Source organism: Triticum urartu, chromosome 1A, assembly GCF_056163025.1.
Source record: "Triticum urartu cultivar PI428250 chromosome 1A, HENAU_Tu73, whole genome shotgun sequence".
NCBI classification, from domain to species: domain Eukaryota; kingdom Viridiplantae; phylum Streptophyta; class Magnoliopsida; order Poales; family Poaceae; genus Triticum; species Triticum urartu.
In genome coordinates this window covers 178,739,392-178,763,732 of record NC_141873.1, presented here as the reverse complement: position 1 = coordinate 178,763,732, position 24,341 = coordinate 178,739,392, and the positions used below count along the sequence as shown (strand labels likewise).

Sequence of the window (24,341 nt, the reverse complement as noted above, 5' to 3'; positions counted from 1 at the left end):
CCAACAGAAGGGTCACGATGCCAACAAGTGTTTCAACCAGAGGCGTCTTCCTCCTCCTCCTCCTGTCAGATCGGCAAGTACAGCGGTGGTCAAGCATAACCCCAAGTACGCCAAGGTCAATATGGTGAATGCAGCTCAGGCAGAGGACTCGTCAGATGTGATCATGGGTAACCTTCCTGTTAATGATGTTCCTGCAAAATTTCTTTTTGACACGGGTGCATCGCATTTCTTTATCTCGAGACCTTTTGCATCTAAGCATGGGTGGTTTTCTCAAGTTATGCATAAGCCATTAGCAGTCGTCTCTCCGGGTAGATGCTTGCTTGCTAACTACGAAGTTCCGGATATTTCCATCTCGATGGGTGATTTCAAGTTTCTGGCTTCCCCAATGATCCTTGGTAACTCGGATATTGATCTTATTCTTGGAATGGATTGGCTTTCTAAGCACAGGGCTCAGCTTGATTGTGCAGCCAGGCAGATTCAATTGACTCATTCGTTTGAGGATGTAATTGTCTTTGCCGCTCGGGATAATACCATCCGTCTGTTTTCTCTTAATGAGAAGGGTGAACTCGATGCCATCTCGCAAATTCCAGTCATTTGCGAATATCAAGACGTCTTTCCAGAAGAGCTTCCAGGAATGCCTCCGCATCAGCTAGTTGAATTCGTTATTGATCTTGAGCCTGGCACGGAACCGGTGTGCAAACCTCCTTACAAGCTCGGACCTGAAGAGTTGAAGGAGCTGAAGAAGCAACTCGATATTCAAGAGAAAATGGGTCTTATCTGGCCTAGTTCTTCTCCGTGGGGTTGTGGTGTTCTTTTTGTGAAGAAGAAGGATGGAATGGACCGACTTTGTGTTGATTACCGTCCAGTGAATAAGAAGACCATCAAGAACAAATACCCACTTCCCAACATCAACGAGCTGTTCGAATAACTCAAAGGTGCCCAAGTATTCTCCAAGCTTGATCTCCGTATGGGTTATCATCAGATTCGAATCCGTGAGCAAGATATTCCCAAGACAGCTTTTAGAACAAGTTTTGGTTCATATGAATACACTGTCATGTCTTTTGGTCTCGTCAATGCTCCTCCGACGTTCTCTCACATGATGAACTTCATCTTCAACGCCTACACCAATGACTTCGTTTTGGTCTATCTCAACGACATTCTGGTTTTCTCCAAGAACAAGGAAGATCATGCCAAGCACTTGCGTTTGATTCTCGATAAGCTCAGGGAACACAAGTTCTACGCCAAGTTCTCCAAGTGTGAATTTTGGGTCGATGAGGTTCTTTATCTTGGTCATATCATCTCTGCCATGGGCATTGCCGTGAATCCTGAGAAGGTATCTGCAATTGTGAATTGGGAACCTCCTCAAAACGTGAAGCAACTCCGCAGCTTTCTTGGTCTCGCAAGCTATTGTCGAAGATTCGTTGAAAACTTTTCTAAGATCGCGAAGCCTCTCTCTAATCTACTTCAAAAGCACGTCAAGTACGTTTGGTCTCCGGAGTGTGATATTGCTTTCAACACTTTGAAAGAAAAATTGATCACTGCTCCAGTTCTGACTCCGCCTGATGAATCCAAGCCGTACGAGGTCTTTTGTGATGCCTCTCTCCAAGGTCTTGGCGCAGTATTGATGCAAGAGAAGAAAGTTGTTGCTTATACCTCTCGCCAGTTGAAGCCTAATGAGAATAACTACCCCACTCATGATCTCGAGTTGGCGGCAGTTGTGCATGCTCTTTTGACTTGGAGACATCTTCTATTGGGTAGAAAAGTGGACATTTTCACTGATCACAAGAGTCTCAAGTACATCTTCACTCAGCCTAATATCAACCTCAGGCAAACTCGATGGGTCAAAATGATTCAAGAGTATAATCCAAGTATCGAGTATACTCCAGGCAAGGCCAATGTGATTGCTGACGCTTTGAGCAGGAAAGCTTACTGCAACAGTCTAATTCTCAAGCCTTATCAACCCGAGCTTTGTGAAGCTTTCCGCAAACTTAATCTGCAAGTTGTTCCTCAAGGTTTCCTCGCCAACCTTCTAGTCTCTCCTACCTTGGACGACCAGATTTGCCAAGCCTAGCTTCTTGATGCTATGGTGAAAAAGGTGAAGATTGGGATTGCCAAGAGTCAGTCCAAGTACAAGTGCTTCCGCCTTGATGACAAGGACACTCTTTTCTTCGAGGATCGTATTGTTGTACCCAAAGGTGACCTTCATAAAGTGATCTTGAACGAGGCTCATAATTCTCTCCTCTCCATCCACCCTGGGAGCACGAAGATGGATCTGGACCTCAAGCAAGCTTATTGGTGGACTCGAATGAAGCGCGAGATTGCTCAATTCGTGAATGAATATGATGTCTGCAGAAGAGTGAAGGCAGAACACCAAAGGTCAGCTGGTCTCCTCCAACCTCTTGCGATTCCAGAATCGAAGTTTGACCACATTGAAATGGACTTCGTGACTGGGTTTCCAAAGTCCAAGCGTGGCAATGATGCTATATTCGTTGTCATCGATAAACTCACCAAAGTGGCTCATTTTCTGCCTATCAAAGAGTCGATCACTGCAGCTCAATTGGCGGAACTCTATACCTCTCGTATTGTCTCTCTGCACGGTATTCCACAAGTGATCTCTTCAGACCGTGGCAGCATCTTTACCTCGAAGTTTTGGGATTCTTTTTTCAGAAGGCCATGGGCACGAACATCCGCTTCAGCACAGCTTTCCATCCTCACACTAGCGGTCAAGTCGAGCGTGTGAACCAGATTCTTGAAGATATGCTCAGGGCTTGTGTGATCTCCTTCGGCATGAAGTGGGAGGATTGTCTTCCTTATGCTGAATTCTCCTACAACAACAGTTTTCAAGCAAGTTCGGGCAAGGCCCCATTTGAAATTCTGTATGGCAGGAAGTGTCGTACCCCTCTCAACTGGTCTGAAACCGGTGAACGTCAGCTTTTGGGTAATGACTTAATCAAAGAAGCAGAAGAAATGTGCAAAGTCATTCGTGATAACCTTAAAGCAGCCCAATCCCGCCAGAAGAGCTACTATGATAGTAAGCACCGTGATTTGGCTTTCGAGATCGGAGATCATGTTTACCTCCGCGTCTCTCCTATGAAAGGTACTCATCGCTTCGGTATCAAAGGGAAGCTTGCCCCTAGATACCTGGGACCTTTCAAGATTGTCAGCAAGAGAGGCAACCTCGCCTATCAACTCGAGCTTCCTTCAAATTTTGCAAATGTTCATGACGTGTTCCATGTCTCTCAGCTTCGAAAGTGCTTCAAGACTCCTGACCGCACCGTCAACTTCGAGGACATTGAGCTCCAAGAAGATCTCTCTTATCGTGAGCACCCAGTTGCTATTCTTGAAGAGACTGAACGCAAGACTCGCAACAAGTCAATCAAATTTCTCAAAGTAAAGTGGTCACACCATTCCGACCATGAAGCTACCTAGGAACGCGAGGATCACCTCCGTTCTGAGTACCCGGCGTTCTTTCAGTCCTAGATCTCGGGACGAGATCCTTTCATAGTGGTGGAGTGTTGAACACCCCGGATGTAACTTTCCCTATTTGTACTCCAACTCTTGCCGTTTCCGGCATTAAGTTATATTTATTTCCTCGAGTTCGGGTTTTCGTCTCCGTGTGTTGTTGTCGTCGTCATGCATCTCATATCATGTCATCATGTGCATTGCATCTGCATACATGTTCGTCTCACGCATTCGAGCTTTTTCCCCGTTGTCCGTTTTGCATTCCGGCGCTTCGTTCTCCTCCGGTGGTCATTTCTAGCTTTCTTTCGTGTGTGGGGATTAAACATTTCCGGATTGGACCGAGACTTGCCAAGCGGCCTTGCTTTACTACCGGTAGACCGCCTGTCAAGTTTCGTACCATTTGGACTTCGTTTGATACTCCAACGGTTAACCGAGGGACCGAAAAGGCCTCGTGTGTGTTGCAGCCCATCACCCCTCCAATTTGGCCCAAAACCCACCTAACTCTGCTCCATCATCTAGAGCATTCGATCACGATCGCATGGCTGAAAACCGCACCTCATTTGGACTCTCCTAGCTCCCTCTATGCCTATATATAGACCCCCTCCTTCAAATTCGCGGTTCCACTCTACCCCCTAACCCTAGATCCATCCACCGCTGCCGCCGGACGTGTCCGGAGCGGACCGGACAGCGTCCGCCCCGCCGCCGCCACATGGCGCGTTGCCATTCGCCGCGCCGCCCGCCCCACTTCGCCAGCCGCCGCCGGCCCGGGAGGCCCAGGAGGGGCCCCCGAGGCCCGTTGACCCGCGTCGCCGCCCGGGGCCTTCGTCCCCGCTGCAGGCCGCCCGCCGGAACTCCAGCCGCCGCCCTCCCGGAGCTCCTCGCCGGCGGCCGCCGCTCCGCCGCGCCGGCGCCGCCTTGACCCGGCCCGGCCGCCCCGCACGCCATCGCCGGCGCCGCCGCATCCGGCCGCCGCGCCCGCCACCGCCGACCCCGGAGTCCGCCGCCTCCTCCTCTCCCTCGGGTTCGGCCGGCGAGCCCCCCCTCCTTCGGCGAGTTTCTCCTCCGGCCGACGAACCTTGTGCTCCGTGCGATCCAGATCTGGATTGGGGTGAACAGTAAACCCTAGGTCGTTTTTTTGTCTGTCCCGAAATTGCAGATCCATGTTGCCATGTTCGTCAGGCTGTAACTTTGCATCCGTAGCTCCACTTCATGCATATAGCATATAAAAATGTTCATCTCAGAGAGTACATCATTTCATTCTATTGCATCATTTTCATTTGAGCTCATCTTGATGCCCAAAATGCTGTTAGAAGAGGGCTACTTGAGTTAATTGTCAGATCTGCTACTCCGTTTAGCACTTTTGTCATTTTTGCCATGATTATTGTGTGCATGATATGCCCGTGTGCTCTACATATGTTTTGTTAAGGGTTTTGTCATCTTTCCAAAGGTGCAACCCATGTATTTTTAGGATGTGTGTGGTAACTTGTGCAAGCTTGCAAAGTGATGCACTTGCTAATTCTGTTTTCAGGGACTTAGTAATTTCACTAAGTCTTGGAGCTGTTTATCTCATGATGCCTTATGTTCTTGTTGTTTCCTAGTGATCCGTGCCTCTTTTGAGGATGATCAGTAAGGGAGTTTTGTTAATATTGTAGTGCTATACCCATCCATGTCTTTGTTTGCAATTATGGAGCAACCTAGCTTGAGTCAATCGAGCTCTACTTTTGCTACTTTGTGAATCTGGGCAGATTGTCAACTTGTTTGCAATTTTGCCGATGTTGTTGTAGTTGATCCGTGCATGCTATGCTATTGTTATTGCGATGTATAGCTTGAATTTTGTGCCTTCTTCATGGGTGTGTGCTTGTCTTGCCATGACTTGCACCGTAGTGAGTGCATCGAGCTCGTGAACATGCCTACTTGAGTTATATTTCAGCATGTGTCAGTTTTCACCAAGTCAGAAAGCTGATTATGTTTTTGCTATGTTCACATGCTTGCAATTGTATTTTCTGATCCCTTTTGGCTGAAGGTCACTAAGGGACTTTTGCTAATCTCTTTAAGTAGCTCCATTCCATGCTTTTCTTTGCTATGTTAAGGTCTTGTAGCATGTAGTTTTGTTGCTCCGAAGAGAGCTACCTGATCTGAAATTCCAGACAAGTGTTATTTTCACTAAGTCTGAGATATGTTTGCCATATGCATATTTGCCATGCTTGTTTTAACCTGTTAATGGATGAATTGGCCATAGCTCAGTGCTAGACTTTTGTTAAGCATCTTGTGTGCATCCCTGACATGTATTTTGTTGTCATGTTTGGTTGCTGTATCATGTTCATTTCGTTGCATTTAGATGCCTACTTGCTGTAAATCGCAGACCGGTGTCATTTTTGAATCGCTTGCCATTTCCAAACCGTAACTCCGATTCCGGCGTTCTTTATATCATTTCCAAGCGATTTCATCTCATCTTTCCAGTGGAACACTTGGTTTTCCAATTTGAGGCCAGGTTCGTGCATTTCCTGTCATATCTTGCATTTTGCATCCCGCATCGCATCCCACATAGCATATCATCATCGCATCGTCTTGTTTGGGTTCTTGCACGTGGTTGATTGTATCCTTGTTGCTTGTTTGTCTTGTTTGGGTAGAGCCGGGAGACAAGTTCGCTAACGAGGAGCCCGTTGAGTTTGGTTTTGAGGATCCAGTCAACTCTGACAACTGTGCAGGCAAGATGATCATACCCTCGAAATCACTACTATCTTTGCTATGCTAGTTTGCTCGCTCTTTTGCTATGCCATTGCTACGATGCCTACCACTTGCTTGCAAGCCTCCCAAATTGCCATGTCAAACCTCTAACCCTGCATTGTCCTAGCAAACCGTTGATTGGCTATGTTACCGCTTTGCTCAGCCCCTCTTATAGCGTTACTAGTTGCAGGTGAAGATTGGAGGCCGTTCCTTATTGGAATATTTATTTACTTGTTGGGATATCATTATATTTCCATGTTATCTTAATGCATCTATATACTTGGTAAAGGGTGTAAGGCTCGGCCTCTCGCCTAGTGTTTTGTTCCACTCTTGCCGCCCTAGTTTCCGTCATATCGGTGTTATGTTCCCGGATTTTGCATTCCTTACGCGGTTGGGTTATAATGGGAACCCCTTGATATTTCGCCTTCATTAAAGCTTTTCCAGCAATGCCCAACCTTGGTTTTACCATTCGCCACCTAGCCTTTTCTTTCCCATGGGTTCTGCAGACTCAAGGGTCATCATTATTTTAACCCCCCCGGGCCAGTGCTCCTCTGAGTGTTGGTCCAAACTATCAGCCGCCGGTGGCTACCAGGGGCAACTCTAGGCTGGCCTACCGGAAGTTTAGACAATCTGAGTGTGCCTTGAGAAAGAGATATGTGCAGCTCCTATCGGGATTTGTCGGCATATTCGGGCGGTGTTGCTGGTCTTGTTTTAACCTGTCGAAGTGTCTTGAGTTACCGAGATACCGAGTCTGATCGGAACGTCTTGGGAGGAGGTCTATTCCTTCGTTGACCGTGAGAGCTTGTCATGGGCTAAGTTGGGACTCCCCTACAGAGATTGAACTTTCGAAAGCCGTGCCCGTGGTTATGGGCAGATGGGAATTTGTTAATGTCCGGTTGTAGATAACTTGAACCTTAATTAATTAAAATGAATCAACTGAGTGTGTTACCGTGACGGCCTCTTCTCGGCGGAGTCCGGGAAGTGGACACGGTGTTGGAGTAATGTTTGCGCAGGTTGCTCTCTAGTTTCACGCTCGTGCTTTGCCTCCTCTTCTCGCCCTCCTTTGCAGATAAGTTAGCCACCATATATGCTAGTCGCTTGCTGCAGCTCCACATATATTTACCTTGCCTTACCTATAAGCTTAAATAGTCTTGATCGCGAGGGTGCGAGATTGCTGAGTCCCTGTGGCTCACAGATTACTATTACACCAGATGCAGGGCCTGATGATTCCGCTCCAGGAGACGCGTTTGAGCTCAAGTGGGAGTTCAATGAAGACTCTCAACGTTACTATGTTTCCTTTCCCGATGATCAGTAGTGGTGCCCAGTTGGGGGTGATCGGGACAGTGTCGCATGTTGGGTTCTCTTTTATTTTGGCGCCGTAGTCGGGCCATGAGTGTTTGGATGATGTAATGTTATTAATGTACTTGATTGACGTGGCGAGTGCAAGCCAACTATGTTATCTCCCCTTTATTATTCATATTACATGGGATGTTGTGAAGATTGCCTAACTTGCGACATATGCCTTCAATGCGATTATGCCTCTAAGTCGTGCCTCGACACGTGGGAGATATAGTCGCATTGAGGGTGTTACAGCACTCGAGGTGAGTCATGAATAATGTCACAGGGTAACACTGCCTCTGCGTCGTACACCTTGAAGAAAGGTGTGTATCTGGTAGTGTGATTGGGCGTAGTCCGGAGCCCCCAGAGTACAGAGTCGAGCTCCTCAACCCAGTCCTTGTCTAATTCTTTCAAAGACCGCACTAGTCTAGGCTTGATGCTGCTCATAGTAAGACCATTGGCTCGTTTGACTTGACCATTTGTCTGCGGATGATAGACAAAGGCGTAATTGAGCTTGATGCCCAGATTAATGCACCAGGTTTTCACTTTGTCGGCTGTGAAGTTGGAGCCGTTATCAGTGATGATGCTGTGTGGAACACCATAACGGTGGACGACGCCGGATACGAATTCTATCACCGGCCCCGACTCGGCCGTTTTAACTGGTTTGGCCTCTATCCATTTAGTGAATTTATCCATCATAACCAGCAAATATTTTTTCTTATGGCTTCCTCCTTTAAGGGCTCCAACCATGTCTAGTCCCCAGACCACAAAAGGCCAAGTGATGGGGAATTTTTGTAGGGTGGTGGAGGGCATATGGCTTTGGTTGGCGAAGAGTTGGCATCCGAAGCGACGTTGGACAAGGTCCTATGCATCTGCTCGGGCGGTCGGCCAATAAAACCCTGTACGGAAGGCCTTGCTAACAAGGGCCCGAGCTACGACGTGGTGCCTGCCGAGACCTGCGTGAATCTCAGCCAGGAGCTGCCATCCCTCCTCCTCAACCGCGACCTGCAAGACTTGAAGCAGCAGGACGGAACGGAGGAGGAACCTAGCGCGGTTGGAGACGTACATGGCGAGGTAGGGCGCGCGACAAAGCTGGGGCATGGCGCTCGGTGCTCAGGGAGGTAGCGGCCAGCTGGATCGAGGAAGAGCCTGGCTAGCTCTCGGGATGAACAGGGATCGAGCCCCTGGCTCTCTTCTACGGGTATTGTTGCTGCTATTTGGTGGATCGAGGTGATCCAGAGGAGACCGCTGGTTGGGCGGCGTTGAAAACGAGGAGGAGCGACATGGCCGTGGTTGGTAGTTTGGATCGGGAGGGGATCCCAAGGAGGAGGAGATAGTGGCTGGCGGCGGCGGAGGATGGGACAAGACCCCTAGTTTTTAGGGTTTGGTCTAGATTTAGACTAGGAGTCCTTTATATATGGAAAGAGGGGGAAGTTTAGGGTAGATTCGGACCCTTCGATCTAAATTGGGCGGTTGAGAAAAAAAAGACTAGGTGAGAGCAAAACTAAACCGAAGATGATTGGATATCTAGGTGTAGCGCGATTTGGTCCCTCCGATCAGAATCGGACGGGCCGAGATAACTAGGCTGGGAAGTCCAATTAATAAAACGGAGACGTTTTGTAGACGTTTGGGGATGATCCGGACACAACGGTGATGACTCCCCGGGTCGGGTCCGGGGAAGTTTCGGACGCGCACGTGAGGAGGGCCGCGGGCTGACGAGAGAGGTTAGGTTGGGCCTGGCGGTAAGTAGTGGGCTGTGTAGACTGTCTTGAGCTGAGAAAAGAGAAGAGAAAGAGAGAGAGACCCGGCGACTGTTTCCGGAGATCGAAAACTTCCGACGTTAGACCGGCTATAATGCCACTATAGTTTAACGGTTGGGCTATCAAACGAACTCCGAATGCGATGAAACTTGGCGGGAAACCTACTAACAACATAACAACACCGCACGCCAACTTTCAACCCATTGCGAGAACATTTTCCGGCCACTTATAAAATAATATTTCGGACATGCCGCGGGCGCGTGTGAGTGTGGTTGGGCTCAGAACGGACAACAGACGAAACTGGGGAAACCCGGACGGATGCAAGTTTTGAAAACATGATGATGCAATGCACATGATTACATGACAAGATGCAACACGCAAGCGAATGACAATGCAACAACAGCGAATAACTGGAGGACACCTGTCACATCGGTCTCGGGGCATCACAATTAGCTTCGCTAGTTCCTGTCCCATGGCTTGACATTTGGGTTCGGAAAAGCGCCGCAGTGTTTATTTGACCGATTTGTATCCCTTTAATATGTTGAAGCTGTGTTCGGCTAGCTTGCGTGGAATTCCTGGCATGTAAGAAGGGTGCCAGGAGAATATATCATAGTTTTCGCAAAGAAAATCCCATAGCACGGCGTCGACCGTTGGGTCTAGCTGTGCCCCAATAGATGCTGTCTTCTTGGGGTCTGTTGGATGGACCTGGAATTTGACTATTTCTTCTGCTGGCTTGAAGGAGGTGGATTTGGGGTGTTTGTCTAAGATCACATCATCCCTGTCCACCGTGGAGCGCAGTGCGGTTAATTCTTCGGCCGCGAGGGCTTTAGATAATGCCTCAAGGGGCAGGGATGTGGTTTTGTTTTTGGCGTGGAGTGCTATGTCCGGATCACTGGCGTGGGTGATTATGCCGTTGGGCCCAAGCATCTTAAGCTTCATGTATCTGTAATGAGGTACAGCTTGGAAGCATGTAAATGCCTCTCGCCCCAAGAGGGCATGATATCCGCTGTTGAAAGGGGCCACTTGGAAGGTTATTTCTTCGGACTGATAATTCTCCGGCGTGTCGAATACCAAGTCGAGCGTTGTTTTTCCCGCACACCGCGCCTCCCGACTGGGAATGATTCCTCGGAAGGTCGTGCTGCTTTGCTCGTGCGACTCTTGTCTATTTCCATTTTGTGGAGTGTATTTTCATAGATGAGGTTTAGTCCTCTGCCGCCGTCCATGAGAACCTTGGGGAGCCGAAAGCCGTCCACGATTGGACTGAGGACCAAGGCGGCGGGTGCTCAGACTATCCTGTATTTTGGTTCGTCAATGGCATTAAAAGTTATAGCCGTGTCGTTCCATGGATTTAGTGCTGCTATTTAACAGACTTCGGCGAGTCCTCGGAGTGCCCGTTTGCGCCTATTGTTTGAGGCGAATGTCTCGAAGACCTTCAGTACTTTGGGGTTGTCGTCTTCTGGGGGAGTTGTTCTGGGGTATTCTTGGTGACGATATCCTCGCCGCTCTTGGCCACTTGCTGGAGTATCCAACATGCTCTAAGGTTATGTGTTAGTATGTTATCCGGTGTTGCGGTATTTTGCATGGCCCATCGAGCCATCCTTCCAGAATGGTTCCGCGCCTCGTACTTGACTTATATTTCTTTACTATTGGACCGGGCGTGTTACAAGGGTGCGCCCTTTTCGCCTGAATGAGGGGTTGAGTGGGGACCGATGGTTCCCAACGGGCTGCCTGAGTTTTCGAGGTGCTTTCCATTGCGCTATACTTCTGTATGATAGTTGCCAAATCAGCAAACTGTAGTATGCGACGTTGGTTGATAGCGATGAGGATTCCTTCATCCATGCAATTGTTGCAAAACGATAGGATCGCTTCCTCGTCGCGGCAATCTTTAATCTTGTCTTTGACAAGGAGAATCTGGCCCAGAAGTGGTGGACCGTTTCCTAAGACTGTTGTTGTATGCTCATAAGAGCGCTTATATTTGGGTGGGTGGGTGGTTTTAAATCTGAACCCTGACCCAATTTTCGATCCAGAGTCTGAAAGACTTCCGAACTTAATAGACCGGGCTCCGGGATATCCACTAATTTCTTAGGCCCGTCGTCTGATTCTATGTTTGGAGGGCTGGATGCATCTCCTCGCAGGTGGGTCTCCGGCTCTTCAAAGTTGGAGATCCGGACATAGTCTGTCCTTAGTATGGTGGAAGAGTTGTCGTCTCGCTCCTCGACTACCGCTATCTGGTGGGTGATCGGTGGAGATTTGATTTCTCTCTGATCGGGTTTAAGCCCAATTCGATCGTAGTCTGTAGCAAGACCCAGGGCAGCGATGCGATCTAGGAGCGCGTTTAAAGATGAAAGCTCCGCTGGATCCATATGCTTAGAGTGTTCGGAGTTGATACGAAGGGGATTTTCGATGACCTCGGAGGTCATCGTCGGTTTAACGACCGAACGAGCGGTCATGGTAAAGCCGCCTAGCTGGAGGGTTTGGCCTGGGGCCAGTGCTCCTCCGGCAGTGATATTGTCCTTGAGAACAAGGCGAGCCATCGATCCTGTTGTTGATGTCATAGTGGAACTCTCAATGAAAGCACCAATGTCGGTGTCAAAACCGTCGGATGTCGATTAGGGGGTCCCGAACTGTGCGTCTAAGGTCGATGGTAACATGAGGCAGGGGACACGATGTTTACCCAGGTTCGGGCCCTCTCTATGGAGGTAATACCCTACTTCCTGCTTGATTGATCTTGATGAATATGAGTATTACAAGAGTTGATCTACCATGAGATCGTAATGGCTAAACCCTAAAAGCCTAGCCTGTATGACTATGATAATGAATCTCCCCTCTGGACTAAGTCCTCCGGTTTATATAAACACCGGGAGGATCTAGGGTTATACAAGGTTGGTTACAAAGAAACGAATCTACATATTTGATCTCCAAGCTTGCCTTCCACGCCAAGGAGAGTCTCGTCCGGACACGGGTGCAGTCTTCGGTCTTCGTATCTTCACAGCCCATCAGTCTGGCCCATGGCTAATAGGCCGGACACCCGAGGACCCCTTAGTCCAGGACTCCCTCACTTCCCAAGAGGGTGGGGGGTGCGCCCACCCCCTGGGCGCGCCTCCCTACCTTGTGGACAGCCCAGAGACCCCCCTGACTTGTTCTCGATGCCAAAACCTCTTATATATATTGAACTTCGAGAAAGAAACCTAGATCGGGAGTTCCGCCGCCGCAAGCCTCTGTAGCCATGGAAAACTGATCTAGACCCGTTCTGGCACCCTACCGGAGGGGGGAATCCCTCTCCGGTGGCCATCTTCATCTTCCCGGCACTCTCCATGACGAGGAGGGAGTAGTTCACCCTCAGGGCTGAGGGTATGTACTAGTAGCTATGTGTTTGAGCTCTCTATCTCTCATGTTCTTGATTCAGAACGACCTTGATGTATCGCGAGCTTTGCTATTATAGTTGGATCTTATGATGTTTCTCCCCCTCTACTCTCTTGTGATGAATTGAGTTTTCCCTTTGGAGTTATCTTATCGTATTGAGTCTTTAAGGATTTGAGAACACTTGATGTATGTTTTGCATGTGCTTATCTGTGGTGACAATGGGATATCACATGATCCACTTGATGTATGTTTTGGTGATCAACTTGCGAGTTCCGTGACCTCGTGAACTTATCATAGGGGTTGGCACACGTTTTTGTCTTGACTCTCCAGTAGAGACTTTGGGGCACTCTTTGAAGTTCTTTGTGTTGGTTGAATAGATGAATCTGAGATTGTGTGATGCATACCGTATAATCATACCCACGGATACTTGAGGTGACATTGGAGTATCTATGTGACATTAGGGTTTTGGTTGATTTGTGTCTTAAGGTGTTATTCTAGTACGAACTCTAGGATAGATTGAATAGAAAGAATAGCTTCATGTTATTTTACTAGGGACCCTTGAATAGATTGATCAGAAAGGTGAACTTTGAGGTGGTTTCGTACCCTACAATAATCTCTTCGTTTGTTCTCCGCTATTAGTGACCTTGGGGTGACTCTTTGTTGCTTGTTGAGGGATACTTATATGATCCAATTATGTTATTATTGTTGAGAGAACTTGCAGTAGTGAAAGTATGAACCCTAGGCCTTGTTTCAACGCATTGCAATACCGTTTGTGTTCACTTTTATCATTAGTTACCTTGTTGTTTTTAAATTTTCAGATTACAAAAACCTATATCTACCATCCATATTGCACTTGTATCACCATCTCTTCGCCGAACTAGTGCACCTATACAATTTACCATTGTATTGGGTGTGTTGGGGACACAAGAGACTCTTTGTTATTTGGTTGTAGGGTGCTTGAGAGAGACCATCTTCATCCTACGCCTCCCACAGATTGATAAACCTTAGGTCATCCACTTGAGGGAACTTTGCTATTGTCCTACAAACCTCTACAGTTGGAGGCCCAACAACAGCTACAAGAAGAAGGTTGTGTAGTAGACATCAATGTCCTTCGGCATAACAGTGTACCTGCCTGAATAAAGATCGAACAAAGAAGGTGTAGGGAAAGTAATAATCTCACAAGTCCCCTAGCTAAATACGAAGTTGTAATGAAGACGCCTGTGCTTATCATTGTCAATAAAATGATGTGCCACCATACTAGCATAGTCTAAGTATTTAGTAGGTAGTAGCCTCTCCTCCGCCTCCTCATGTCTAATAGGAATCTGAAAATGTTTAGTGAGGCGGGAGGCATAGATACCACCATAAGTAACACCCTTCGAACGGTTTGTGTGTAACCGCCGAACAACCATAGCGCCCAAAATAAAAGTTCTTTCAGCATATAAATCATGGCGCAAAATAACAAGATCAGGCGCATAGAGCGCTCCACTCTCCCACCGATTAGTCAAACATCTCTCGGTAAATAATGCATAGTAATGTAAGAAGGGAAATTGGAAACTAGTCTGTCTCACGTCTGACACTCCCCTTGTGTCCCCCACAGTAATTTCAATGATGAAATCATCCATGTCTCTAGGACGTGGATCACAGTGACTGCCCTCATTAGGTATTTTGCAAACACTGAAAAAACATATAATGTCATTTCCTTAGGCACATCATAGAGGTTATATTCTATAGTGGGTGGTTCCTTCCTAGGATAAAAGTGAAAGCTTTGCACGAAAGTATTAGTGAGTAGGAGATATTGGTCACACTTATTTTTGAGGAAGGGAATAATGCCAGCATTGTTCACCAAATAATAGAAATCCTCATGAATTCATGCTTCCTTCAAAAATAGGTCGCTCAGCCACTCACACCGTCGAACCTCCGCTCCACGCGAAAGATGGTACTTGGGCTTCCTCTTCAGAGTTTCCTTCGACCGGATTGATGAGCCCCTTAACCACCTCTTCATGGTTTCTTTTTCTCTGATTTTTTTTGAAATTTTTAGTAATTGATGACCCACAAGTATAGGGGATCTATCGTAGTCCTTTGGATAAGTAAGAGGGTCGAACCCAACGAGGAGCAGAAGGAAATGATAAGCAATTTTCAACAAGGTATTCTCTGCAAGCACTGAAATAATAGGTAACAGAAAGTTTTGTGATAGGATAATTTGCAACGAGTAACAAGTAACAAAAGTAAATAAAGTGCAGCAAGGTGGCCCAATCCTTTTTGTAGCAAAGCACAAGCCTGGACAAACTCTTATATAGAGAAAAGCGCTCCCGAGGACACATGGGAATTATCGTCAAGCTAGGTTTCATCACGATCATATGATTCACGTTCGGTTCTTTGATAATCTGATATGTGGGTGGACCGGTGCTTGGGTGTTGTCCTTACCTGGACAAGAATCCCACTTATGATTAACCTCTATTGCAAGCATCCGCAAGTATAACAAAAGTATTAAGGTAAACCTAACCATAGCATGAAACATATGGATCCAAATCAGCCCCTTACGAAGCAACGCATAAACTAGGGTTTAAGCTTCTGTCACTCTAGCAACCCATCATCCACTTATTACTTCCCAATGCCTTCCTCTAGGCCCAAATAATGGTGAAGTGTCATGTAGTCGACGTTCGCATAACACCACTAGAGGAGAGACAACATACATCTCATCAAAATATCGAACGAATAGCAAATTCACATGACTACTAATAGCAAGACTTTTCCCATGTCCTCAGGAACAAACGTAATTACTCACAAAGCATATTCATGTTCATAATCAGAGGGGTATTAATATGCATAAAGGATCTTAACATATGATCTTCCACCAAATAAACCAACTAGCATCAACTACAAGGAGTAATTAACACTAGTAGCAACCCACAAGTACCAATCCCGGACTTGGAGACAAGAATTGTTAACAAGAGATGAACTAGGGTTTTGAGAGGAGATGGTGCTGGTGAAGATGTTGATGGAGATTGCCCTCTCCCGATGAGAGGAGCGTTGGTGATGACGATGGCGATGATTTCCCCCTCCCGGAGGGAAGTTTCCCCGGCAGAACAGCTCCGCCTGAGCCCTAGATTGGTTCCGCCAAGGTTCAGCCTCGTGGCGGCGGAGTCTTGTCCGAAAAGATGGCTTATGATTATTTCCTCATAGAAAGACTCCATATAGCTGAAGATGGACATCGGAGGGCCACCAAGGGGCCCACGAGGTACGGGGGTGCGCCTAGGGGTAGGGCGCGCCCCCCACCCTCGTGGGCAGGGTGTGGCCCCCCTGGTGAACTTCTTGCGCTCAGTATTTTTTATATATTCTGAAAATGACTTCCGTGAAGTTTCAGGACTTTTGGAGCTGTACAGAATAGGTCTCTAATATTTGCTCCTTTTCCAGCCCAGAATCCTAGCTGCTGGCATTCTCCCTCTTTATGTAAACCTTGTAAAATAAGAGAGAATATGCATAAGTATTGTGACATAATGTGTAATAACAGCCCATAATGCAATAAATATCGATATAAAAGCATGATGCAAAATGGACGTATCAACTCCACCAAGCTTAGACCTCGCTTGTCCGCAAGCGAAAGCCGAAATCGAAAAATATGTCCACATGTTTAGAGATAGAGGTGTCGATAAAAATAACATACAGACATGAGGGCATCATGATCATTCTTAGAACAACAACTTATATGATTGTTGTCATATGATCTCTTATGCCAAAGTAAGAATTCAATCACAATTTCAAGTATGAATCATAAACTTCATTCAAAACTAACAAACTATAATCTCAGTCATTGGAGCAATTGTAATTTATCATAACATAGGAAAGAGTCAATATATAAGAGCTTTTCAGCAAGTCCACATACTCAACTATCATATAGTCTTTCACAATTGCTAACACTCACGCAATACTTATGGGTATGGAGTTTTAATCGGACACAGAGAAAGATAGGGGCTTATAGTTTTGCCTCCCAATGTTTTACCTCAAGGGTAATGTGAACATTAATAGTTCATGAAAACTCACATCCAGTTAGCCATATATACCTGGATCTTTCCAACATGTTGTGCTTGCCAAAAGATAAAATGTAAAAAGGAAGGGTGAAGATCACCATGACTGTTATGTAAGGTAGGATATAAAAGTAAAAGATAGGCCCTTCGCATAGGGAAGTAGAGGTTGTCATGCGCTTTTATGATTGGATGCACAAAATCTTAATGCAAAAGAATGTCACTTTATATTGCCACTTGTGATATGGACCTTTATTATGCAGTCCGTCGCTTTTATTTCTTCCATATCACACGATCGTATAAAGCTTATTTTTCCCACACTAATAAGTCATACATATTTAGAGAGCAATTTTTATTGCTTGCACCGATGACAACTTACTTGGAGGATCTTACTCAATCCATAGGTAGGTATGGTGAACTCTCATGGAAAAACTGGTTTAAGGGTGTTTGGAAACACAAGTAGTATCTCTACTTAGTGCAAAGAATTTGGCTAGCATGAGGGGGAAAGGCAAGCTCAATCATGTTGGATGATCCAAGACAATATAATTTATCTCACATGCAAGAAAACATAACCCATTACGTTGTCTTCCTTGTCCAACGTCAACTCTTTTAGCATGTCATATTTTAATGAGTGCTCACAATCATAAAATATGTCCAAGATAGTGTATTTATATGTGAAGACCTCTCTTTCGTTATTACTTCCTATTAATTGCAACGATGACCAAAACTATGTTTGTCAACTCTCAACAACTTTTAATCATCATACTCTTTATATGTGAGCTCATTACTCTCCATAAGATCCATATGATCTCTTTTATTTCTTTTTATTCTTTCTCTTTTATTTTATTCACTCAAGATCATGGCAAAATAATCAAGCCCTTGACTCAACACTAATCTTTATTATATATAGACCACAGACTCAATTACATAGAAGGATCATAAAGCAAAACTCACAACTAGATCATACTAAGAACTTTTATTCTACTAGATCAAAATATAATCAAAAGGATCGAACTAAGAAAAGCGGTAAAGATAAAAGTGATGGTGATACGATACCAGGGCACTCCCCCAAGCTTGGCAGTTGCCAAGGGGAGTGCCCATACCCATGTGATTATGTCTCCTTTGTTGGTGAAGAAGTTGATGGTTTTGTTGATGGCGTAGGCTTGTCGTTCTTATTCCAAGGCATAGGCTCACCATCATAGAAGGATGATCGAGTATCTTGAAACCTCAAATCTGCAGCCAAACTCATCCTCTTGATTCTATATTCATACTCATAGTTTTGATTTTGCAAGTCATAGATCTGGGCTTGGAGGTGCTCGATTTTCTCATGAAGCTTGAAGATGGCCTCCCCAATGTCCTTGACGTCCAGCTTGTGGTTGTTGGTGAACTCCGTGATCATAATGTGATTGGAATCGAGTGCACGCTCCACCATCTCCTGACACATGAAAACTTCTTGCTCCAATGCCTCGAGCCTTGCCTCCGTGCTTCCGGTCTTCCTTGGTCCCTCAACATCGCGGATGTCCAACAACCCCTCACGCATCTCAATGGTTTGAGGGTGTTGCAGCACTTCCGCGAGGTAGGGGTTGATGACCTTCTCTAAGAAATGGTTCTTGGGGGCACTTGAAGATGACATGACGACCTGGATTTGTCAGAAAAACAGCTCGAAACAAAGACATGAGATTTTTGCATGATATGGTGGTCAAAACCTTCGGGAGGTTATATAATGAATTTTTACCGACCAAAATACGTGACGTGTAAGAAAACGGAGTCCGGAGAGCACACGAGGTGCCCACGAGGTAGGGGGCGCGCCCAGGGGGTAGGGCGCGCCCTCCACCCTCATGGAGCCCTCGTGTCCTTCCCGGACTGCTTCTTATTTTTCTATTTTTCTAAATATTCCAAAACGGAAGAAATTTGCCATTAGAACTGTTTTGGAGTCGATTTACTTACCGTACCACATACCTATTCCTTTTCGAAGTCTGAAACCTTCCGGAAAGTGTCCCTTATGTATTCCTCCGGGGTTACGGTTTCAATAACATTGGTTTCAACATTTATAGGATTACCTGAGATATAATGTTTAATTCTTTGACCGTTCACCACCTTCAGGTTTGTGCCCTCGAAGTTGTTGATTTTTATGGCACCGGAACGATAGACCTCCTCGATAACGTAAGGACCTTCCCATTTAGAGAGAATTTTTCCTGCAAAAAATCTTAAACGAGAGTTGTATAGCAATACATAATCACCTACATTAAACTCACGCTTTTGTATCCTTTTGTCATGCCATCTTTTAACTTTTTAAATAATTTGGCATTCTCATAGGCTTGGGTTCTCCATTCATCGAGTGAGATAATGTCAAATAACCTCTTCTCACCGGCAAGTTTGAAACCATAGTTGAGCTCTTTAGTAGCCCAATATGCCTTATGTTCTAGTTCTAGAGGTAAGTGACATGCTTTTCCATAAACCATTTTATACGGAGACATACCCATAGGATTTTTATATGCAGTTCTATAGGCCCATAATGCATCATCAAGTTTCTTGGACCAATTCTTTCTAGATCTATTAAAAGTCTTTTGCAAAATTAATTTGAGTTTTCTATTACTCAATTCTACTTGACCACTAGACTGTGGGTGATAAGGAGATGCAATTCTATGATTAATATCGTACTTAGCCAGCATTTTACGGAAAGCACCATGAATAAAATGTGAACCACCATCAGTCATTAAGTATCTAGGGACTCCAAACCTTGGAAAAATAACTTCTTTAAGCATCTTAATAGAGGTGTTATGATCAGCACTACTAGTTGGAATAGCTTCTACCCACTTAGTAACGTAATCAACAGCAACTAAAATATGTGTATTTCCATTAGAAGCAGGAAAAGGTCCCATATAATCAAAGCCCCAAACATCAAATGGTTCAATAACATGTGAATAATTCATAGGAATTTCTTGACGTCTACTAATATTACCAATTCTTTGACATTTATCACAGGAAAAGACAAACTTACGGGCATCCTTGAAGAGAGTAGGCCAATAAAAACCGGATTGCAATACCTTATGCGCAGTTCTATCTCCAGCGTGATGTCCTCCATAAGCCTCGGAATGACACTTGCATAGGATCTGTTCCTGTTCGTGCTTAGGTACACAACGTCTAATAACACCATCTACTCCTTCTTTATAAAGATGTGTGTCATCCCAAAAGTAATGCCTCAAATCATAGAAAAACTTTTTCTTTTGTTGGTATGTGAAACTAGGTGGTATAAATTTAGCAACAATATAATTAGCATAATCAGCATACCATGGAGTAGTACGAGAAGCATTCATGACATTTAATTGTTCATCAGGAAAGCTATCATCAATAGGTAGTGGGTCATCAAGCACATTTTCTAACCTAGACAAGTTGTCTGCAACGGGGTTGTCAGCTCCCTTTCTATCAACAATATGCAAATCAAATTCTTGTAGAAGGAGAACCCATCTAATAAGTCTAGGTTTAGCATCTTTCTTTTCCATAAGGTATTTAATAGCAGCATGATCCGTGTGAATAGTTGCTTTAGAATCAACAATATATGGTCTAAACTTATCACAAGCAAATACAACTGCTAAGAATTCCTTTTCAATAGTAGCATAATTTCTCTAAGAATTTTCTAGAGTCTTAGTAGCATATTGAATAACATTTAATTTCTTATCAACTCTTTGCCCTAGAACAACATAATCACTAGCATCACACATAATTTCAAAGGGTAAATTCCAATCAGGTGGCTGAACAATCGGTGCAAAGATCAATGCTTTCTTAAGTATTTCAAATGCTTCCACACAATCATCATCAAAGACAAATGTTATATCTTTTTGTAATAAATTAGTCAGAGGCCGAGAAATTTTTGAGAAGTCCTTAATGAACCTCCTATAAAAACCGGCATAACCAAGGAAACTTCTTATACCTTTGATGTCCTTGGGACATGGAATCCTTTCAATATCATCAACCTTGGCTTTATCAACCTCAATACCTCTTTCAGAAACTTTATGCCCCAAGACAATACCTTCATTAACCATAAAGTGGAACTTTTCCCAATTCAAGACAAGATTAGTTTCTTCACATCTCTGCAAAACTCGGTCAAGGTTGCTTAAGCAATCATCAAAAGAGGATCCATAGAAGGAAAAATCATCCATGAAAACCTCACAAATCTTTTCACAAAAGTCAGAGAATATAGCCATCATGCATCTTTGAAAGGTAGCTGGTGCATTACATAAACCAAAAGGCATACGTCTATAAGCAAAAGTACCAAAAGGGCAAGTAAAAGTAGTCTTTGATTGATCATTGGCTGACATAGGTATTTGAGAGAAACCAGAATAACCGTCTAGAAAGCAAAAGTGTGTATGTTTGGATAATCTTTCTAGCATTTGATCAATAAAAGGTAAGGGGTAATGATCCTTTTTAGTAGCTTTATTTAATTTGCGGAAATCAATTACCATCCTATAACATGTAATAATTCTTTGCGGGATCAACTCATCTTTATCATTAGGAACGACAGTAATACCTCCCTTCTTAGGGACACAATGGACAGGACTTACCCGCTGACTATCAGCAATGGGATAAATTAGACCTGCCTCAAGAAGCTTTAGTATTTCCTTTCTTACCACTTCCTTCATCTTAGGATTCATCCGTCGTTGATGATCATGAACTGGTTTGGCATCTTCCTCCAAATTTATTTTGTGTTGACACAGAGTGGGACTAATGCCCTTAAGATCATCGAGAGTATATCCAATAGCAGAATGGTGCTTCTTCAGAGTTTTCAATAATATCTCTTCTTCATGCTCTGAAAGGTTAGCACTAATAATAACAGGATATATCTTTTTCTCATCAAGATAAGCATATTTAAGAGTATCAGGTAACAGTTTAAGCTCAAACATGGGATCACCCTTGGGTGGAGGAGGATCCCCTAGGATTTCAATAGGCAAATTGTGTTTCAGGATGGGTTCCTGTTTAAAGAATACTTTATCTATTTCCCTTCTCTCATTCATAAACATATCATTTTCATGGCCTAGCAAATATTGTTCTAAAGGATCACTAGGAGGCACAGAAATAGAAGCAAGACCAATAATTTCATCTTTACTAGGCAATTCCTCTTCACGGTGTTGTCTACAAAATTTAGAGAAATTAAATTCATGAGACATATCACCTAAACCAATAGTAACAACATCCTTTTTGCAATCTATCTTAGCATTAACTGTGTTCAAGAAGGGTCTACCAAAAACAATGGGACAAAAGCTATCTTGTGGGCAGCCAAGAACAAGAAAATCAGCAGGATATTTAGTTTTCCCACACAAGACTTCAACATCTCTAACAATTCCCATTGGTGAAATAGTATCTCTATTGGCAAGTTTAATTGTGACATCAATATCTTCTAATTCAGCAGGTGCAATATCATGCATAATTTCTTTGTATAAGTCAATAGGTATTGCACTAGCACTAGCAGCCATATCACATAAGCCATGATAGCAATGATCTCCTATTTTAATAGAAATAACAGGCATGCCTACCACAGGTCTATGTTTATATTTAGCACAAGGTTTAGCAATTCTAGAGGTCTCATCACAGAAATGAATAACGTGCCCATCAATATTATCAGACAAGAGATCCTTAAAAATAGCAATATTAGGTTCAACTTTAACTTGCTCAGGAGGTGTATAAGTTCTAATATTGCTTTTACGAACCACAGTTGAATCTTTAGCATGATCCTTTATCCTAATAGGGAAAGGTGGTTTCTCAACATAAGAAGTAGGAACAATAGGATCATTATAAGTGATAGTCTTTTCTTCAACTTTAATACATGCAGCTACTTTTACTTCTATGGGAGGATGATATTTAAACCACTTCTCCTTAGGGAGATCGATATGAGAAGCAAAAGATTCACAGAAAGAGGCTACTATCTGAGAGTCAAGTCCATATTTAGTGCTAAATTTATGGAAAACCTCGGTATCCAAAAAAGATTTAACACAATCATACTTAGGTGTCATACCTGACTCCTTACCTTCGTCGAGGTCCCAATCTTCAGAGTTGCATTTAATTATTTCCAATAAATCCCATTTGAATTCAATAGTCTTTATCATAAAATAGCCAGCACAAGAAGTATCGAGCATGGTGCGATTGTTATCAGAAAGCTGAGCATAATTTTTTTGAATAATCATTTATCTTGAGAGCTCATGATTGGGACATGAATATAACATTGATTTAAGCCTCCCCCAAGCTTGAGCGATGCTTTCTCCTTCGCGAGGCCAGAAATTATATATATAATGGCGATCACAATGAACAATATGCATAGGGTAAAACTTCCGATGAAATTCCAATTTCAACCGTTTGTAGTTCCATGACCCCGTATCATCACATAGCCTATACCATGTCAATGCATCTCCCTTCAAAGATAAAGGGAAGACCTTCTTCTTAATAACATCTCCGGGTACACCTGAAAGCTTAAATAATCCACAAACTTCATCAACATATATTAGGTGCTCATCAGGATGCTTTGTTCCATCTCATGCAAAAGGATTAGCTAGCAGTTTTTCTAACATACTCGAAGGAATTTCAAAGCAGACATTTTAATTTTCAGTGGGTTCAGTAGGTTGAGGAGAAACTCTTTGCTCTACTGGTCGGGGTGAAGATACCCCGAACAAACCCTCAGAGGATTACTTTCCATATTAACAAGTGACAGTAAATTTCAGCACACTATATAAATTTTTCCTTACCAAATTCTACCTACCAAAGGTGCTTCACTCCCCGGCAACGGCACCAGAAAAGAGTCTTGATGACCCACAAGTATAGGGGATCTATCGTAGTCCTTTCAATAAGTAAAAGTGTTGAACCCAACGAGGAGGAGAAGGAAATGATAAGCGGTTTTCAGCAAGGTATTCTCTGCAAGCACTGAAATAATAGGTAACAAATAGTTTTGTGATAGGATAATTTGTAACGAGTAACAAGTAAAAAAAGTAAATAAAGTGCAGCAAGGTGGCCCAATCCTTTTTGTAGCAAAGCACAAGCCTGGACAAACTCTTATATAGAGAAAAGCGCTCCCGAGGACACATGGGAATTATCGTCAAGCTAGGTTTCATCACGATCATATGATTCACGTTCGGTACTTTGATAATCTGATATGTGGGTGGACCGGTGCTTGGGTGTTGTCCTTACTTGGACAAGCATCCCACTTATGATTAACCTCTATTGCAAGCATCCGAAACTACAACAAAAGTATTAAGGTAAACCTAACTATAGCATGAAAGATATGGATCCAAATCAGCCTCTTACGAAGCAACGCATAAACTAGGGTTTAAGCTTCTGTCACTCTAGCAACCCATCATCTACTTATTACTTCCCAATACCTTCCTCTAGGCCCAAATAATGGTGAAGTGTCATGTAGTCGATGTTCAAATAACACCACTAGAGGAGAGACAACATACATCTCATCAAAATATCAAACGAATACCAAATTCACATGACTACTAATAGCAAGACTTCTCCCATGTCCTCAGGAACAAACGTAACTACTCACAAAGCATATTCATGTTCATAATCAGAGGGGTATTAATATGCATAAAGGATCTGAACATATGATCTTCCACCAAATAAAACAACTAGCATCAACTACAAGGAGTAATTAACACTACTAGCAACCCACAGGAACCAA

General features: G+C 44.1%; 1 pseudogene; it reads right to left on the bottom strand.

Annotated features, from left to right (window-relative positions):
• Positions 1-23,357, bottom strand: part of LOC147990524 (uncharacterized) — a 75,556-nt pseudogene extending 52,199 nt beyond the window's left edge.
• Positions 23,358-24,341: the final 984 nt, after the last annotated feature.